The following is an 18,878-nucleotide window of genomic DNA, read 5'->3' as shown; positions in this document are numbered from 1 at the left end:
AAAAAATATGAGGTCCCATTCAACCCCACCACCCCCACCCCACCACTCCCCCCCCCCAGCAACATTCACTCCCATCATCATGACGCATCCATTGCATTTGGTAAGTACATCTCTGGGCATCTCTGCACCTCATGATCAATGGCCCACATCATGACCCATACTCTCCCCCATTCCATCCAGTGGGCCCTGGGTGGATTTACAATGTCCGGTGATTGCCCCTGAAGCACCGTCCAGGGCAACTCCAAGTCCCAAAGTCACCTCCACATCTCATCTCTTCCTGCCATTCCCCATACCCATCAGCCACCATGTCCACGTTTCCCACTCCAATGCCACCTTTTCTCTGTGGACCTTGGATTGGTTGTGTCCGTTGCACCTCTATGTCAAGAGGAGGCTCAGTTCCACATGGATACTGGATGCAATCCTCCTGCTTTCAGTTGTAGGCTCTCTAGGCTCCATGGTGTGGTGGTTGTCCTTCTTCAACTTGTTATCAGTGAAACTACCACCCAATTCTGCAGCCGTGTTATATCGATCATTCAATTATGAAATCTGTCAACTCAGACTCTTCATATTTCCTTCCATGGGGGTAAGTCTACAAATTATTTTCTTGCCTGGCATATTTAATTTCACAAACATGCATCTAACTAATGTTGTTGTGATCAACTCCAGCATCAAGGCCATTTTACGCCATAGGGAAAAATTAAGTATGCTAACTGGCTAATCTATGTATTAAAATATTTGCTTATTTAATGATATGTTTTTAAGTTAGCTTAGCTACATGTTAAGGCTCATGATTAGAAAATAGTTTATTTTTTAAATAATGTTCAAGAACTACCCAAGTATAGAGAAAATCTTGGTTGACTGAAATTTGTAAAACAAAACAAAAATTACCTTTTATTGAGTTTATAATAATATGTCAACTAGCTATTTTTAACCTCAAAAAACTTAAAACTTAAGCTCATTGAAACTTTCTTATAATCAATTGGTTTTCAACTATTTTGAAAATTCTTTTTAGTTAGAGAAATTGTGGGTTTACAGAAAAATCATACATAAAATATAGAATTCCCACATACCCCCCCAATTATTAACACTTTCCATTCGTGTACAACACTTGTTACAATTGATGATAGCACATTTTTATAATTATACTATTGACTATAGCCCATGCTTTAACTGTGTTGTGCAGTTCCGTGTTTTGTTTTCAATTTTTATTCTGGTAACCTTTATTCTAAATCTAACTCTATGAGTTTGCTTATTTTAATAATTTCTTTTAGTAAGATCACACAATATTTGTCCTTTCTGTCTGGCTTATTTCATTCAACATGATGTCTTCAAGGTTTATCCATGTTGTCACATGTATCAGAACTTCATTCCTTTATATGGCCAATAATATCCCACTTTGTGTTTATACCACATGTTTTTTATCCATTCACCCATTGATAGTCTTTTGGGTTACTTCCATACTTTGAAAATTGTAAATAATGCCACCATGAATATTGGTGCACCAAAACCTGCATGAGTCCCTGCTTTCATTTCTTTATGGGATATAGCTAGATGTAAGACGACTGGATCATATTGTAATTCTATACTTAGCTTTCAGAGAACTGCCAAACTATCTTCCACAGCAGCGTCAGCATTTTACATTGCCAACAGCAATGAATGAGTGTTCCTATTTCTCCGCATCCTCTCCAACACTTATAATTTTCTGTGTTTTTTGTTGTTGGTGTTTGCTGGCCATTCTAGTGGGTATGAAATAGTGTCTCATTGTGGTTTTGATTTGCATTTCCCTAATGGATAATGATGATGAATATCTTTTCATGTGCCTTTTGGCCATTTGTATGTCTTCTTTGGAGAAATGTTTATTTAAGTCTTTCACCCTTTTTATTTGGATTGTTTGTCTTTTTGTTGTTGAGTTGAAGAATTCTTTAATATACTGTGGATATTAAACCTTTGTAAATTATGTGGTTTCCAAATATTTTCTCCCATTGTGAAAGTTGTTCTTATACTTTCATGGTAAAGGCTTTGCACAAAAGTTTTAAAATTTGATAAATATAGTCATATTTATCTATATTTCTTTTGTTGCTTGTGCTTTGGGTTTAAAGTCTAAGAAACTATTGCCAATTGTCCTTAGGATGCTTCCCTACATGTTCTTCTAGGAGTTTTATAATTCTGGCTGTTATATTTAGGTCTTTGATCCACTCTGAGTCCACCTTCATTGTTTTGCAAATGGGCCTCCAGTTTTCCCAGCAGCATCTGTTGAAGAGTATATTCTCTCCCAATTGAGTGGTATTTACCCCTTGTCATAAACCAGCTGGCCATAAATGTGAGGGTTGATTTCTGAGCTCTCACTTTGAACCCATTGGTCTATATATCTTTCTTTGTGTCAGTACCATGTTGTTTTGATTACTGTGGCTTTGTAGTAGGTTTTTCAATTAGAAAATGTGAATCCTCCAACTTCATTTTTGTTTTATGGGATGGCTTTGGATATTTGGGATCCTTTATCTTTCCATAAAAAATTGAAGATTGGCTTTTACATGTCTGCAAAGAAGGTTATGGAACTATGATTGTGATTGGGTTGACTATGTTAATACCTTTGGGTAGAATTTAATGTTTTATAATTTTCTGCATTACATCCTTGGCTACATTTGTTCCTAGATATGTGATTCTTTAGTTGCTATTGTAAATTGAATTTTTTTTCTTTTTTTCTTCCAATTGTTCATTAATAGTGTATTGAAACACTAGTGAATTTTTGCATTTTAATCTTGTACTCTACCACTTCACTAAATTTGTTTTAGTACTGGTCACTTTCTTGTTGAATTTTCAAGAATTTCTGCATATAAGATCATGGCATCTTCAAACAGGGAAAGTTTTAATTATTCCTATTCAATTTGGATGACTTCTATTTCTTTTTCTTGCCTTTTTGCTCTGGCTAAACGTCCAGCACAATGTTGAATAAAAGTGGTGACAGTTGGCATCCTTGTCCTGTTCCAGATCTTAGAGGGAAACCTTTCTCTCATTCACCATTAAGTATGTTGTTCGTTGTGGGTTTATCATATATGCTCTTTAACATGTTAAGGATGTTTCCTTCTATTTCTAGTTTTCTAAGTCTGTTTATCAAGAAGGGGTGCTGGGTTTACCAAGACCTGAGGAACACAAAGTACTCACCAAAATGTAAACTCTAGAGTTTGATTTGTAGCAGTGCTTCAATTTTGGTTCATAACAAATATACCACAATAACAAATATACCACACTAATCTTAGATGTCAGTAATAAGGGAAACTATGGGTGCAGATGTGGGGGTTATATTGGAATTCCCTATACTGTCAGTGTAATTTTTCTATAAACATAAATCTAAAATTTCTCTTAAAAGTAAAGTAAAATAATAGTTCCTTTAAAAGAGTGCTGGATTTTGTCAAAAGCCTTTTCTGCATCAATTGAAATGATCATGAGTTTTCCCCTTCATGCTGTTAAATTTTTGTATTACATTAATTGATTTTCTCATTTTGGATCACCCTTGCATACCTAGCATAAATCCCACTTAAAGATGGAGTTTAATTCTTTTAATGTGCCTTTCAATTTGGTTTCCTAGTATTTTGTTGAGGATTTTTGCATCTATACTCATAACAGATATTGGTCTCTTTTCTTGTATCTTTATCTGGCTTTTCTATTAGGGTGAATTAGAGAGTGTCCCCTATTCTTCAATATTTTGGAAGAGTTTAATCAGTATCAGTGCTAATTTTTTTTAAAAGATCATTTTCTTAATCTCTCTCTTTTTTAAAAAAAGAGCTATTTATCTCTACTTTGGATATGACCTTGTGTTTAGTCCTTGACTGTCAATATTACATTTATAAATAGGCATTTTATAAATAATAAATGGTTAAATGATAAAATTATAAAAATTTTATATAAAACCAAGTGCTATTCTTATATTTTCACTTATAAGTTTCTCCTCTTTGCTAATTAAGAGAGAAAAATAAACTTGTTTTTACCCAACCAAATTATCAAGTATTTAAGTTGGGGCAGCTGATAGAATTAATAGTCCTTGATGTCTCTGTTTTCCATTAACTTATACTTTTTTACACACGTTTTCAAAAAAAGTAACTGGTAAAGTAGTATTCCTCACATTTATTGCAGTAAATGACAGTGCATTTGGAAGAGGTTTATAAAGTATATATTGTTGTCACTGACTTCCTCTAAGTGACTTTGTACCCAAAGATGATCAACTGAAAGCATTTTTAAAGTATAAAGCACTATACAAATGTCATAGGGTGTTAGGAAAAGTAGGTATATATGGTAAGGTCTGACAAAATGCAACTACATATTTTCCAAACGAAAGCCTTAATCAAGTTTAAACTACACTTCTGATACTTTTCAATTGCTAGCCTATTTATTAGTATTCAGTTATATATATATACTAACTTTTAGAGTCTATATCTCTGGTTCTTTGTTCTCTAGAATTCTGAAACATTTGGAAATCAGCACGGATTTAGGGAAGTGGAGGAGGGTTTAAGTATTTTTATGGGAATATTTGAAAAAAAAACTTTAAAAGCTCATTTATCCAACCAATTTTAAAATATAAGAGAAATGCTTACACCATTGTCAAAACACATTTGTCCCACAGCAGAATCGAGATCCTGTTATTTGAATATGATCTCTAGGGACAAGACAGACATTTTTGGAAATTACTGCCTCCCCCAGTTCTTATTTTATGGACATAAGCCCTAATACTAAAGAAAAGATTTCAGGCTACATTAAGAGCAAGACTAAAGGCAAAATAGAAAGTCAAAGGATAAGAGAAAATGGCATGGAAGACAGTCAGCAAGATGGCAGCAAAGGAAGTAGCTCCTAGAGTCAGCTCCTGCTATAGGAAAATTAGCAATCACAGTACTATATAAAGCACCTGTTTGGGGGCTCCAGGAGAACAGAAGAGCATCCTGCAACACCCTTGAAAGAATGGAAGCAAGAGATTGCCCATCTGCAGAGAAGATTGATAAGTAGAGTGCTTCAAGTCACAGAGGCCGATTCCCATCTACCATTGGAGGTACAAGCCATCTCAAGAGCTATTCTGTGGCTGGACCTGGAAGCTCCATTTCCCATAAACAGTGGAGGAAGAGATGGTTGGCCACTGATTTCAGCTACTGATTAATAAATTTGGAGTTAAAGTATAAGCCTAAGAACAGCTAAAATTTGAACCTGTCCAAGTCAGAAAGAGGCTGGTAGTATGGCTGCTATTTTGGCTCTGCCCCCAGCATGAGGGGAAACCAGGCTAACTGAAAATCACAGTGAGGGTAGAGACCAGTTCCTTTCACCCAGATTGACCTGAAACCTGAGCCTAGGTTTCAGCCCCACCTCTAGCAGGAAGGATGATGATGGGCCCTGCACCAGCCTATTCAGGTAATTGCAGGTACGTGGCTGGCACAGACTGAATAATTGGAAGTCTACCAGGACAACAGTGGTCATCTTGGACCCGCACTGCATAGATTTATTCCTATGCCTGCAACTTCATTCCTGCCACAGGCAGGAGAGAAAGGGGCATGAAGCTTCATCAGTCTCTCTGAGCAACTACAATCTAGGCCTGTATAACTTGAAGTATACCACACAGCTGTGGCTCTTACCCTACCCCTGGCAAAGGAGAAAGTTGGGAGATGTTTCATCCGACTCTGGAGCAATGAGGGCAGCTTGAGCCTCCATAGCTTACAGCACCACCTACATCCTTGGCTCCCACTACACAACCAGCAAGGGAGTAAGGGAAAGAAAGCCCTTAACTAAAGAGAAAAGCTGCACCCAGAATAAATACTCTAGTAAACCAGAGGCCAAGACACCAACAAAACATTACAATCCACACCAAAAACAGGAATATATGGCCCAGTTAAAGGAACAAGATAAGCCTCCAGATGACATATAGGAGTTGAGACAATTAATCATAGATGTCCAACCAAATCTCCTTAATAAATCCAATGAGATAGCTAAAGAGATCAAGGATATTAAGGAGACACTGGATGAGCACAAAGAAGAATTTGAAAGCAGACATAAAAAAATAGCAGATCTTATGGGAATGAAGAAACAGAAGAAAGGATTGGTGAGCTTGAAGAAAGGGTCTCTGAAAGTGAACATACAAAAAAACAGATAAGGAAAAGATTGGAAAAATTTGAACAAGTTCTCAGGGTAATAAACAACAGCAAGAGACATGCAAACATATGTGTCATGGGTGTCCCAGAAGGAGAAGAGAAGGAAAAATTGGCAGAAGGAATATTTGAAGAAATAATGGTAGAAAATTTCCTAGCCCTATTGAAAGATATAGATATCCATGTCCAAGAAGTGCACTGTACTCCCGTCTGAAAAAATCCAAATAGACCAACTCCAAGACACATACTAATCAGAATGTCAAATGCCAAAGACAGAGAATTCTGAAAGCAACAAGAGGAAAACAATGCATAACATATAATGGATACCCAATAAGATAAGTTTAGATTTCTCACCAGAAACCATGGAAGCAAGAAGACAGTGGTATGATATATATAAGATTCTGCAAGAGAAAAATTTGCAGTCAAGAATCTTATATCCAGCAAGATTGTCTTTCAAAAATGATGGTGAGATTAGAATATTCACAGATAAACAGAAACTGAGAATTTGTAACCAAGAGACTAGCTTTGTAGGAAATACTAAAGGGTGTGCTACAGCCTGAAAAGAAAAGACAGGAGAGAGAGACCTGGAAGAGAGTCTTAAAAAATGAACATTATATCAGTAAAAGTAATTAAAAGTGTAAAAAGAATGGTGAAAATAAAATATGACACATAAAACTCAAAATTTCAGTGATAAATTTAATCAATGATGTAAAACACTTGTATTCAGAAAACTACAACTCACTGTTAAATCAAAAAAGGCCTGAATAATTGGAAGAAGATTTCATACTCACAGATTGGAAGACTAAATATCGTTAAGATGTCAATTCTACTTAAATTGATATACAGATTCAATGCCATCCGGGCAAAAATTCCACCAGCATTTTTTAAAATAGTAAACATGATTATCAAATTTTTGGAAAGGATAAGAGGTCCTGAATAGTAAGAAACATCTTAAAAAGGAAAAGCACAGCTTGGAGGACTCTCGTTTCCAAACTTTAAATCCTAGCTACAGTGGTAAAACAGCATGGTACTAGCATAAAGACAGACATATAGACCAATGTAACTGAAATGATGGTTCAGAAACAGACCCTCAAATGTATTTTCAAGTGATTTTTGACTCGTCTGTCAAACCCACACAGCTTGGGCAGAGCAATCCATTTAGTAAATGGTGCTGAGAGGACTGGATACCCATAGTCAAAAGAAGGAAAGAGGATCCCTATCTCACACCTTATACAAAAGTTAATTCAAAATGTATCAAAAACCTAAATATAAAACAAGAACCATAAAGCTTTTAGAAAAATATCCTCAAGCCCTGGTGGTAAATGGTGGATTCTTAAAGGAGATAAGAGGAGGACTGAGATGGACTATTATGTTTAATGTATGTAGAAGTTTTAATTAGCTTGACTATAAAAATGTGGAAATGTACAGAGTTGATGGTAACACATTACAGTGAGTAACAGCTGGTTTTTAAATAAGGATGTGGCTAAAAATGGTAATCTAAGGAAGTAAATGCCAATTAACAGAATCCTAGATGATAATCTAGGGGCTGAATAGCACAGTAAACCCAGAGATGCATGAGAATTATGGTTGATGGTACAGATACAAGAGTGTCCTTTGTGAGCTAGAGCAGATGTTCATCACTATTGCAGGGTGGTGGGAATGTGGAGAAACATGGCAAAAATACAACTGGAGTGACCTATGGACTGTGGCTAACAGCAATAATGTAATATTCATGCATCTGTGCCAAAGATGTACTGTGTTGATAATGTGAGATTTTGTAAAATGTGTGCCAAATGTACACTATGGACACAGTAATAATTGGATGATATTATCTCATAATATCTGTTACAAATATTGCAGCACGGTGTGGTGTGGTGTACTGATAGAGGGGTGTTTGGGAATTTTGCACATGTGCATGATTGTTTTTAAAGTTTACAACTTCTGTTATAAAAATGTATTTTAAAAATAATAATAGGGTGGGTTGGGGGGGCAATACACCAAATGTAAGATAAGGACTATATTTAGTAGTATGATTTTGACAATATTCTTTCATAATTTGTAACATACATCCCACAACAATGCAAGTGTTGGTTGAGGGTTGATGTATGGGACCCCCGCATGATGTTATGCATGTTTGCTTTGTAAATTCACAACTTTTACTATATTCTTATTGTTTATGTACGTTCATGTATAAATGATATAAAAATAATAATAGGGTGAGTTGGGAGAAAATACTTGATTAGTAGTAATATTTTGATGATAATCTTTAATCATTTTTTTAAAATGTTTAACCACAATGCAAGGTACTGGTGGTAGGGTGAGTTATGAGAGCTCTGTATGATATTATGTATGTTTGTTTTGTAAGTTCACAACTATTACTATACATTTATTGTTTATGTATGTTCATGTATGAGTGATATACTTCAATACACTAAAAAAAAGAAAAAAGTAAAATGGAATGTGTCAAAAGCAAACTTATCTGATCTTGAATTGTGTCTATAGGTAATAACATCAAGGCATGATTTACCTAAAGATAATCTTTGCCAACAATTGTGAAATTCTTTAACTGAATAAGTTTCATATGGTAAAAATGCATACAAAATAATTATAGAGATTAATTAGTGTTAACAGGCATCAAAGTTAAATATCTGAGGCTTATATTTCAGTTGTAACTAATAGGCATTTGCTTTTGTATAGAAAAGTATTAACAATTAGCCCTGTAATGAAATCTGTGTAATACTTTGAAATTGAGAGTTGTATTGTGCAGCAATAACATTTTTATTTAAATGATATATTTAAATGTAAATACCCTTAAATATTTAAGAGTATTGAATGAAATTTCTGATGTTTTCATGTATACCAAGAGGATGGCATAGAATACTGTGATTATAGAACTATAAACTTCTATCAAATTGAGTCTTTGGTATCACATTTGCATATTGAAAACAAAATAGTCTTTTGAACAACTTTATTAGGTTGCTAGGCCATGTTCATGCTTGTGCTTTGTCCTTCTGGTTTGCTTTTGCCTATCATGGGTAAAAAAAAAGGAAGGGCAAGCATTTTGAAATAACTTGCTTTTTCCAGATAAACTGTGACTCAAATGAAAAACTAGTAAGTCATTGAACCATAATAATATGGCATTCAATATTAAAACTCAGCTACAAGAACATCAAGTTTCCACTGATTTTTTTCATTTCCAATTTGTAGCCATTATGTATGTATTTCTATTAAGTGCTTTCACTTGGATACAGTTGACTTTAGAATTTCATGAATGTTTAAGAAAACAATTTGAATGTTGACAGATGGTCCTGTGGAGGTGCTAAGGAAGGATAGCAGAGGAAAATCTTTGAAAAGGAGGAGGCCCTGAACTTGTCTTGAAATAAGAATATAGATGACCATAAAAACCAAAGATGCAACATCAAAGTTAATGAAGAGAAAGAAGAAATGTCTTTTCAATGCAGAGACAAAGAAGAAGGAATGACTTATAAAGTGATTAGTCCGGAGAAGTATAGTATTTCCTGAGGATAGAGAAAAGTTCTTATTAACATCTGTACCCCAAATGCCTAACAGTAATTGGCCCTTCACAGATGCTCTAACAGTTGAATTCTATCCCTTCATGCCTTCTTATAGTGCTTTCTAGTGTATCTGATTGACTTCTCTCCAACTTCAGACATCTGACTAATCAACAGAAGATAGTAAAATAATGATTTTTCCATCAATGTTTGAAAGCTCTGTTTGTCCCTCTTGCTGACCTAACTTTGCATTCCTCTACGGCTATGAAGTTATTTGCAGGTATATGTGGTTGCTTTAAATCACAGTGGCAAACCAACACTGATATAAGTCTTCTAAATCTCAATTTCTGTTCAAATAATAGTAACACCAAATACCATCTTGTATTCAAAATTAGACTAAGGCAACAAATAAAAGTTTTACATGATGTGAATCAAGGGTTTGAATTTCTCTTACTATAAGAGAACTTTATGTCTTAAATCTAACAACCAAAATTTTTTAGTGAATTTTACCATTTGAAGTGTATCAGTACACTTTGGTCCTTGAAGGGTAATCATTTTAACCCAAAATATTTCAGAACAAGATAATAAGTTAAGGAATGAGTGCTTGGGTAAAGAGTTTGAAAAGCCAATTTTATTTCATTGGCATTTTCATCTATCCACATCTGTGTGTATGCATAAAATAAGTATCTATTATAATTTAAACCCTGTGGGTTTAATTTTCTGTGAGCTCAGTCTTGATCTACAGAGCAGAATGACACTCTTTCAAAATAAGGAATATCTAAAACCTCTTTCATATTTTTCTACTATTAAATACCTCACATTAAAATATAAGCAGAAGAGGTGAATATGTGGGGTCAGATAGACCCTGTTCAGTTCCCAGATTTTTCACTTATTAATGAAGAGGCAGAGGCATTAAGCAAGTTACTGAACCTCTCCAAGCCTTGATTTCTTCTTCAATAAAATTGGAATAGTAGCAACTATCACTTTGCAGAATTTTTGTACGAATTAGAGAATATATTGTAAGAATTACCAAGTAAGAGGTGAGTTTTAAAGAATGAAGACTGCTACTGCTACCAAGGTTATTTTTGGTGTCTTTCAACTAATGTCATACTTTCAAGAGGAAAAATGTGTTTGGAACTGCCCTCTCCTGCAACGGTTTTAAAACTTTGCTTTGAAGCAAGATATTACATGCAACTCCAATGCATACAATAGGTAAAAGTAAAGGTGTAGGTACCAGAGCACCAGCTCCTAGCCCAGCCTCAAAGCATGTTCCTGAAGCACAATTTAAAAACCATCTCCTTAGTGGCACACATATTAAATTACTGTGGAAATGTAAAACATAACATAAAAACAGTAGCAAGATGATTAGGAAATCACTAAATAATTTCTGGTAGATACCTATATGACCTAAATACTAATTCTATGGTAAGTATGATCAAAAGCACTGTAGTAGGAGGCTACAAGAAAATTGTGCACTATGCCAATTGATCCACCATTTTGAAAAGAAAAAATGGATATGGGCTGTGGCAGTTTAGAATTATTTTATGGAATCCTCAGTAAAAGAAAAATTATATTTTTGAACTAGTTTATTCCTGTGGGCATGTTACCCTTTGATTGTATTAAATTTGGTCGAGGGCACTTTGATTAGATTACTTAATAAGATTATTTTAGGACTTTGGATTGGACTATGTCAGTGAGGCATGACTCAGGTTGAGCCTCCACCCCCTTGCTGAGTCTGATATAAACCCAGAGACACAGACAGACAGACACAGGAAAAAGAAGCTGGCATATTTAATTCTGTAATATAAGAGAGAGGGCTGCAGGAAAACAGAAGCCCCCGAGAGGCTCAAAGAGGCTCTCACCCACAGAGCAACTCAAGAGGAGATGAGCCTGCTATATGCCTAGTTGCCCTTAGCTGAGGTCAAACCTCTGGAAGAAATTGGAGCAGCTGAGACTGATATAGGAGACAAAGAAAAAGGTAAATTCTATGCTCGTTTGCCTTCAGCTGAGCTCAAACCCCCGCAGAGATTAGGGGCCACCTTGCTTTAACACATGACAACTGACTTTGATGAGAAAGCACCTCTAATGGTGCCTCAGTTTGGACTTTTCACAGCCTTGAAACTGTAAACTTTTACTTTAAATGAATCCCCTTTATAAAAGCCCAGCCATTTCTGGTACTTTTCATCACAGCCCTGTGGCTAACTAAAACATGGGTATTCTTCAAACATAGACCTATAAACTTATCAATGGTTTACTAATTTTCCTGCAGTCTTGCCAAGGATGTGAGTCACAACCTATATAATTCCTTCATATAGCACACTGCCAGTACTAGTCCAAATGTTGTGTGTGTGTCTGTGTGTGTGTGTATGTATAGGAAAAGGCACCTGCCCCTTCCTCAAGACATGCCACTGTGACCCATCAAAAATTACTGTAAAATATTTGTTGCTAGAATAAGACCCTTGATAGCCATCTCCCAGAAAACTGGTTTAATAATTCTGTATGTATCCCAATGATCCACAGTGCCCACAATATGAATAGCACACCCTAGGATGGAACAATCTTGTGCACTATGCAATTTGCACAACATTATGTAGTGACTCTGACAATATACATATTTTAACGAAGGTCAATTGTTTGCATAATTTAAAACGGCAGCTCATTAAAAATATAATTTTCTCTTAAATGTCTAAAATGTATACATTTTATTTATCTATACTTAAACTTATAAATCAACCAGCAAAACTATTATAATATTACCAAGATACAGATAAAATAAAACATCAATCTTTAAATATTAAAGTAATGAACAAATTAGAGGCAATAAAACACAGAGCAGAAGGGGTGGAAGAAATCAATGAAGCAGGTCATGATAGTTTAACCCGTCATTTTAATAATTATGTTTTTTAGTTAGTGAAGCCTCCCAATCCTATAAAATGAGTACTCCATCACACATCTTTATACTTTTACTGCCTATTCTTGAGGCTAGTTCCTGAAAATACCCAAGTATTATATTTAGTTCTCTATAGCCCACAGACATCTTGTCTTTTTTTGTTGTCCAGAGTAGCCAAGGTAATCTGATCTGTTTGAGATTTTTAAGCCTATTAGACTCAAAACACACCCACTCCCACCCCCCAATTACACAATGAAAACCAGGATAAAGTCAGATAAACAGCTTTTAAGAAAATTCTGCAAGGAAGGATATAATACAGGCTCTGCCCAGATTGAGATTAGATTATATACCCATCTTCACCCATGTCTTCACATATCTTCATCCTATCCATTCATGGAGTAATTTGGGAATAAATACATAGTTTGTGGGGTCTAAAATACTTAAGAGTTTGTTGTATTACATTATGAATTTCCCCAGCATTTCCCAAGAGGGTCTCTGAATCACTTGCAGGAGTTTGCTGAAATTGGATCTGGGGCTGCAGGGATTCCTCTCCACTGTTCTGGAACTGATTGTTTCAAGCTTGATTATCTCAGGTTTGGGTACACCAGGTTTGGCTGTTCCAGGAATGGCTGCTCCAAGTCGAGTTGTTCCAAGTCTGGTTTCTCCACATTGGAAAGCTATTATCAATATCACCAAGCACCTCGGGGATAGGAAGAGTAGAGTCTGAGATATTCAGTATGTGCTGAGCCCTGGATTACACTGTTGCCACTCTTGGACCAGTTTGGCATTTTTCTGCCACCTATTACATTTTATTCTCTGCTTCTGGAACCAGGTCTTAACCTGTTTGTAGTTGAGGCTGAGAATGTTGGAAATTTCTTGCATCTGATGGAGGCCGAGATATTTCTGTTTTTTAAATCTATCATTGAATATACAGAGCTGCTTCTCAGAGACCACAGGTCCGATCTTCTGTTTCTTCACCTGGCCCTCATCTTCCTTCTTTGCTGTGCTCTACTTTACAGAAGCAGATAGTTTTACTTTGTGACTGGCGGAAGAATCAGGACTACCCATTGTATTTACTTCTTCATTCTCCATAATTAAGCATCTTTACCATAAAGTGGGCTGGGCATTTCCTTGGAATATATGAGAATTGGGCATGGAAGCTAGAGCATAGCAGGTGCTCAAATTGTATAAAAACCATTTGGGTGGAAGATCTTAAAGAAATATGAAGACCTACAGATATGAAAGAATTAAAAGGATGTTCGAAGGGAATCCCCTCCACAGTAATTTGAGTCAACCAGCCCAAGGCAGCAAGAGATGAAGAGTTTAGCCTCTGGAATTATAAAATAGGTTCAGTCATCCTTAGACCTGTCCCTGCTAGCAGTTCCCATGCCCCCATATACCCTTCAATTTCTCTTAAATTTTAATACAAATGCCTTAAAATTGAGTCCAAATAGGGCAATAAAACCACATATATTCTTGAATTTCAAGGCTTCTCTGTAGGTAGATAAAATAGCAAACTCATCTGTCAAAATTAAAAGCAGATTAGGTGCTATCTCTGAATTTAAATGTAATATAAAAATATCTTTTTGGAGGTGAATATAATTTACTCATACTGGCAGATGAAACTACTTTTACTTTTTATGGCTTAAAATATATTTGAAATATAAATGGATCTCTGACTCTTATGCTATAGTATCTTTAGAATATTGACAAGTCAAGGCAACATTCCTTTATTTCAGTCCTCAAAACCAAACTTTTAACCAAAGTCTTTCTCATTGGAACAAAAGTAGTTTGCATTTTATGAGAATGGGTAAATAATCTGGGTATGAACTCTGTTTTATTAAAACTGGGTTATGAAAACCAAGCCTACACAATAGAGGTGAGCAAACTATGGCCCATGAGCCATATCTAATCTGAGCCACCGCCTGTTTTTATAAATGAAATTTTATTGGAACATGGCCCCCACACACATTCAAATATGTATTGTCTATGGCTGCTTTGATGATAAATGGTAGAGCTGATTATTTGTACCAGTGATTGAATGATAGGCAAAGCCTAAATATTTACTCTCTGGATCTGTACAGAAATAGTTTGTTGACCTGAGCAAGACAAGATTATGTCAGATGACTATGATGAACAGAAGAACAAAAGATACATTTATGTGCGAAAATTCGTAAATTTAGGGAAGAACAATCCACTCTTTGTGTTATTATCAGGAAGGGCATTAGAAATTAAACCTTGTTGTACAACAACAGTTTGCTGCACACAAACTCTTCCAGTCACTAAACCTCATGACAGAGAAAATGGAGTTGGATAAAATGGATTTATAATAGGCTAGAAAGGAAGGGAGCCCTTGTATTTTGGGGCAGAAGGTGAGTGATGATGTTACCCAAATCTTCAAAGTCAAAAAGCCAATGGTAAGGTGAGCTCTGATTTTTTAATAGCACCCTGGAATATCTGATGAAGCAAACCCAAGACAAATCCGGATTTTAAGGACAAGAAGTGAATCAAATTGTCAGAGAAAAGGACTCAACCCTTCCTGTTAAATTTATTTAGGTGGGTTGATTAGAGTCATAATTCAGTTATCGGATCACTAAATGGCATCCAAAAAAGAGCACCAACACTGATATCAAGCCATCCCACAGAGCGAGCTATTGTGACAGCCAGAATTTGAGGGAGAAGCACAACAGAAAGACTGAGGGAAGCTCAGTTGAACTTCAACTGAGATTAAGAAACAGAAAGACTGAGGGAAGCATAAGAAAGAGTGATGTTCAAACCTTATTTGTAGAACCCCTTCTTAAAATTTTAAGTGGAAGATACGAAAAACAAAAAGGTAAAAATGCTGATGAAGCTCAGGTGGATGAGTTTTAAAGTACTGCTTGCTTGGATCTGTCTCTTCTATGAATCTGTCTCTTCCTTCAGAGAGGGCCTGTGTATTTTCAATCAGCAATGCATCAGTAAAATGAAATCAGAAAGTTTACTTTTTGAGAGTGTGTCTTTTTCTGTGGCCGGTTCATCTAATTTCAAAAAGTCTGGAAATGTTTCTTATGCTCTTTCACAATCTTTCAATTCTTCTTGCTTTTATTTTCCTATTATAAATATTTATGACAAACTGAAAAACGTTGAGTGTAATATATCTTCATCAAATTTTGTAAAACTCTAAGCCTTATGACCTTGTGAATAACCAGCAAAATATTTTTCATGTGCTTTCAGCCAGTATTCACTGCAAAAGCTTATTACCTCATGGAAGGGAACAGTATTATTTTACATTATTTTTATGAGGTTAAAATGTTCATTTATGCTTTTTTAAATTTAAGCCAGTGCCATGACAACAATTAGTAATAAGGAAATGTTTATCCAAACTAAATGTAGTTAATAAGTAGTAACTATGTACCTGGAACTATTTTCAATACTTTATGTGAATTAATTCATTAATCTTTTCAAAATTCCTTTGAGATAGATTCTTTTATCTTAACTTTTAGTTGATGAAACAGAAGCAAAGAGCAGTTAAGTAACTTACAGTTGCATAGCTAGTGATTGGCAGAGCTGTGGTTAGAACTTTAACCACCATGTAATTATTGATTCTTTCTCTCATAATTTTACTTTTTTATTTCTATCTTTATATGTTTCTATTGAATTGATTGAGTTTCCTTTATTTTACTTTCTCCTCTCTACTAAATTGATATTTACTCATTTTAGTTCTTTTACAGGCTGTGTGTAAATTTTATCATCCTTCCTGCTTGAAAACCTAAAAATAATCTGTATTTCTACATTCTTCCTAAACAATAGATGGAGCTTAGAAAGTTTGTGACCATCCCCCTTTCACTTACATGTAATTATCATCTATCTAGTATTTTGCTTCCACTTTTCTCTTAACACCCTCAAATGATTTGTCATAATATTTTCTACCTTAAATGGTCTTTCAGATTTATCCATGTGTTTACCAATTACTTTAGTCAACATTCTTTCTTACAGCTCACATCTTCCCTCTTGGTTCAATTTTATGCTTCCTGAACTGTATCCTCTCATAATTCTTTCAACAAGGGTCTGTTGGTGTTAAATTCTACTTCTTTGTATGAAATTGTCTGCATTTTATCCTTAATCTTGACTAAAAGTTCGATAGGTATAGAATTTAATATTGACTGCTGATTGGTTTAATGCATTCAGAGGAGTGTCAGAGCCTGATTTGGCCATCCCAACCCCCGCCTTCCCTGCCCACCCAATGGCACAGTCAGGACCCTGCATTCCACAGGTCTCAGTTTCTCTGGAGAGCTCACCCAACTAGAATCAAGCATCTAAAAAAGCATTAATATGAATGCTATTGATGAAGTCACTGTAGAACTGGGCAAAAATATTTGCATCTGAACACTAATGAGAAGTGACACTTGAAACCAAATTCAATTCAGTTTGTGAACAGACAATGCAGAGGAATCAGGGAACATTTGTGGTGTAGAGTGTATAAAGTTTTTTGAGACATAACACAAATCTGTGCCTTGACTGACCGAATAAATTTTATTCTTGTGACATTTTCCCTGATTTCTGAAATGCATTACATGAACTTTTACCCCAGTTCTCTTGTACAACAGTATTAATTGGTTCAATAAAAGCTGGGTTTACAATTTTTGAAAGTCATCAACTCTCTTGAGAATGAGCCTTGGAAGCTAAGCCAAAGATCAGAGTTCTTATAGACAAAGTAAGTAGATGAATAATAGTTATGGCAAAACCTTAGTTATCAATACCTGCTCCCACTTGCTGGACTGAGAATTCTGTTGTGGTCACAAAAGTAATATGTGGCTACAACATAGATGAACCTTGAAAACATGATTCTAATTGAAAGAAGTCAGTAGCAGAGGTCCACATATTATATGATTATTTTATATAAAATGTTGCGAACAAGCAAATCCATAGAAACAGAAGATTGATGGTTGCCTTGAGCAGGAGGGGTTGGCAGGAAATGGAGAGAGGATGCTAATGAGTATGGGGTTTCTTTTTTCATTTATTTTTGGGGTAATGAATATATTCCAAAATCAAATTTGGGGATAGTTGTGTAATTCTTTAAATATACTAAAAAGTGTTGAATTGTATGGTTTAAATGGACAAATTGTATGGGAAATGAAGTATATCTAAATAACGATGTTTTTAAAAAGGTAAAAAAAAGAAAATAATATTGACAGCTACTTTCCCTAAGCATGTTGAAAATATTAATTCGAATGTCTATTATTTAAGAGCCTTCTTGATAGAAGTAACATAATATCACATAACATCCAAAAATAATGGCTTAAACAATAAATATATCTGTTTTCTTTCATATCAATGCATTCCCCAGGAGAAACTTAAATTGGCTGAAGTATAAATGGAAAGTCTTCCTTTTCTCATTACAGATAGCAATCTCCTTTATTTCTTGTAGATATCAGCCATAGATGTAATCTACTGACTTATGACTGAAAACTATGAAATACCCTCACAGTAACAATCAGGCCAGTGATTGTTACTGTGACCAAAAACTGGACACCATAACCTAGGCAGTTGACACATGGACTTAGTCATCACACTACCATTTTTTTTAACTTGGCACCCATACACATCTCTTTAAACTATAATGAATTTCAAAATAAAAACAGAAGCAGTCATACTCTCACCTAATGTAATTCAACTGTCCTGCATAGAACTGGAAACACATAATTCCTTCCCCAGAAGTGAATGCAAATCCTTGGGTGTTACTCATTCTTAAACTTGATATGCTGCAACTTAAATACTATGACAAAAAATAATCTCTGGACTGTCCATGTGGCAGCCAGGGTCTGAGCCTCAGCAGACTTGCAACTCCTACCTTCTGGATTATTGGACTTACCCCAGCCAGCTAACAGGGAGGTGAAGAAGGTCAACCACCACACCAGGGAGATAAGAGTGCCTACAACTGCTAGCAGGAGAATTGCATCCATCATCCATGTGGAATCAAAGCCCCTCAATATAGAGGTAGAGTGGATATAACCATCCCAGTGTCCACACAATGGAGGAATAGAGTATGGATTTGAGTGAACTTACTGATATTCTACTATGGAACTATTGTGATTAGTAATGTAAGAAATTGTAGCATTGATGTGGACAAAGTGGCCATAGTAGCTGCTGAGGGTAGGGAGAGGAAAGAAGAGATATGATGTGGGGCCATTTTCAGTACTTGGAGTTGTCCTGGGTAGTACTGCAGGGACAGATGCTGGACATTGTATGTTCTGCCATGGCCCACTTGGTGGACTGGGGGAGAGTGTAAACAAGAATGTAAAAAATTTTCATGTAGTGCAACAGTGCTCCAAAATGTATTTACCAAATGCAATGAATATCCCACTATAATGAAAG

The 18,878-nt window shown here is 35.5% G+C and overlaps 1 protein-coding gene and 1 pseudogene across 1 annotated transcript in view; one reads left to right on the top strand and one right to left on the bottom strand.

Annotated features, from left to right (window-relative positions):
* Window positions 1–18,878, top strand: part of TENM1 (teneurin transmembrane protein 1) — a 1,381,582-nt gene that overhangs the window by 776,721 nt on the left and 585,983 nt on the right. The gene's annotated exons all lie outside the window — the stretch shown is intronic.
* LOC139438137 (homeobox protein NANOG pseudogene) lies at window positions 12,908–13,616 on the bottom strand (annotated as a pseudogene).

The sequence above is a fragment of the Dasypus novemcinctus genome, chromosome X (assembly GCF_030445035.2).
Source record: "Dasypus novemcinctus isolate mDasNov1 chromosome X, mDasNov1.1.hap2, whole genome shotgun sequence".
Taxonomy (NCBI): domain Eukaryota; kingdom Metazoa; phylum Chordata; class Mammalia; order Cingulata; family Dasypodidae; genus Dasypus; species Dasypus novemcinctus.
This window is presented reverse-complemented; position numbering and strand designations above follow the sequence as displayed.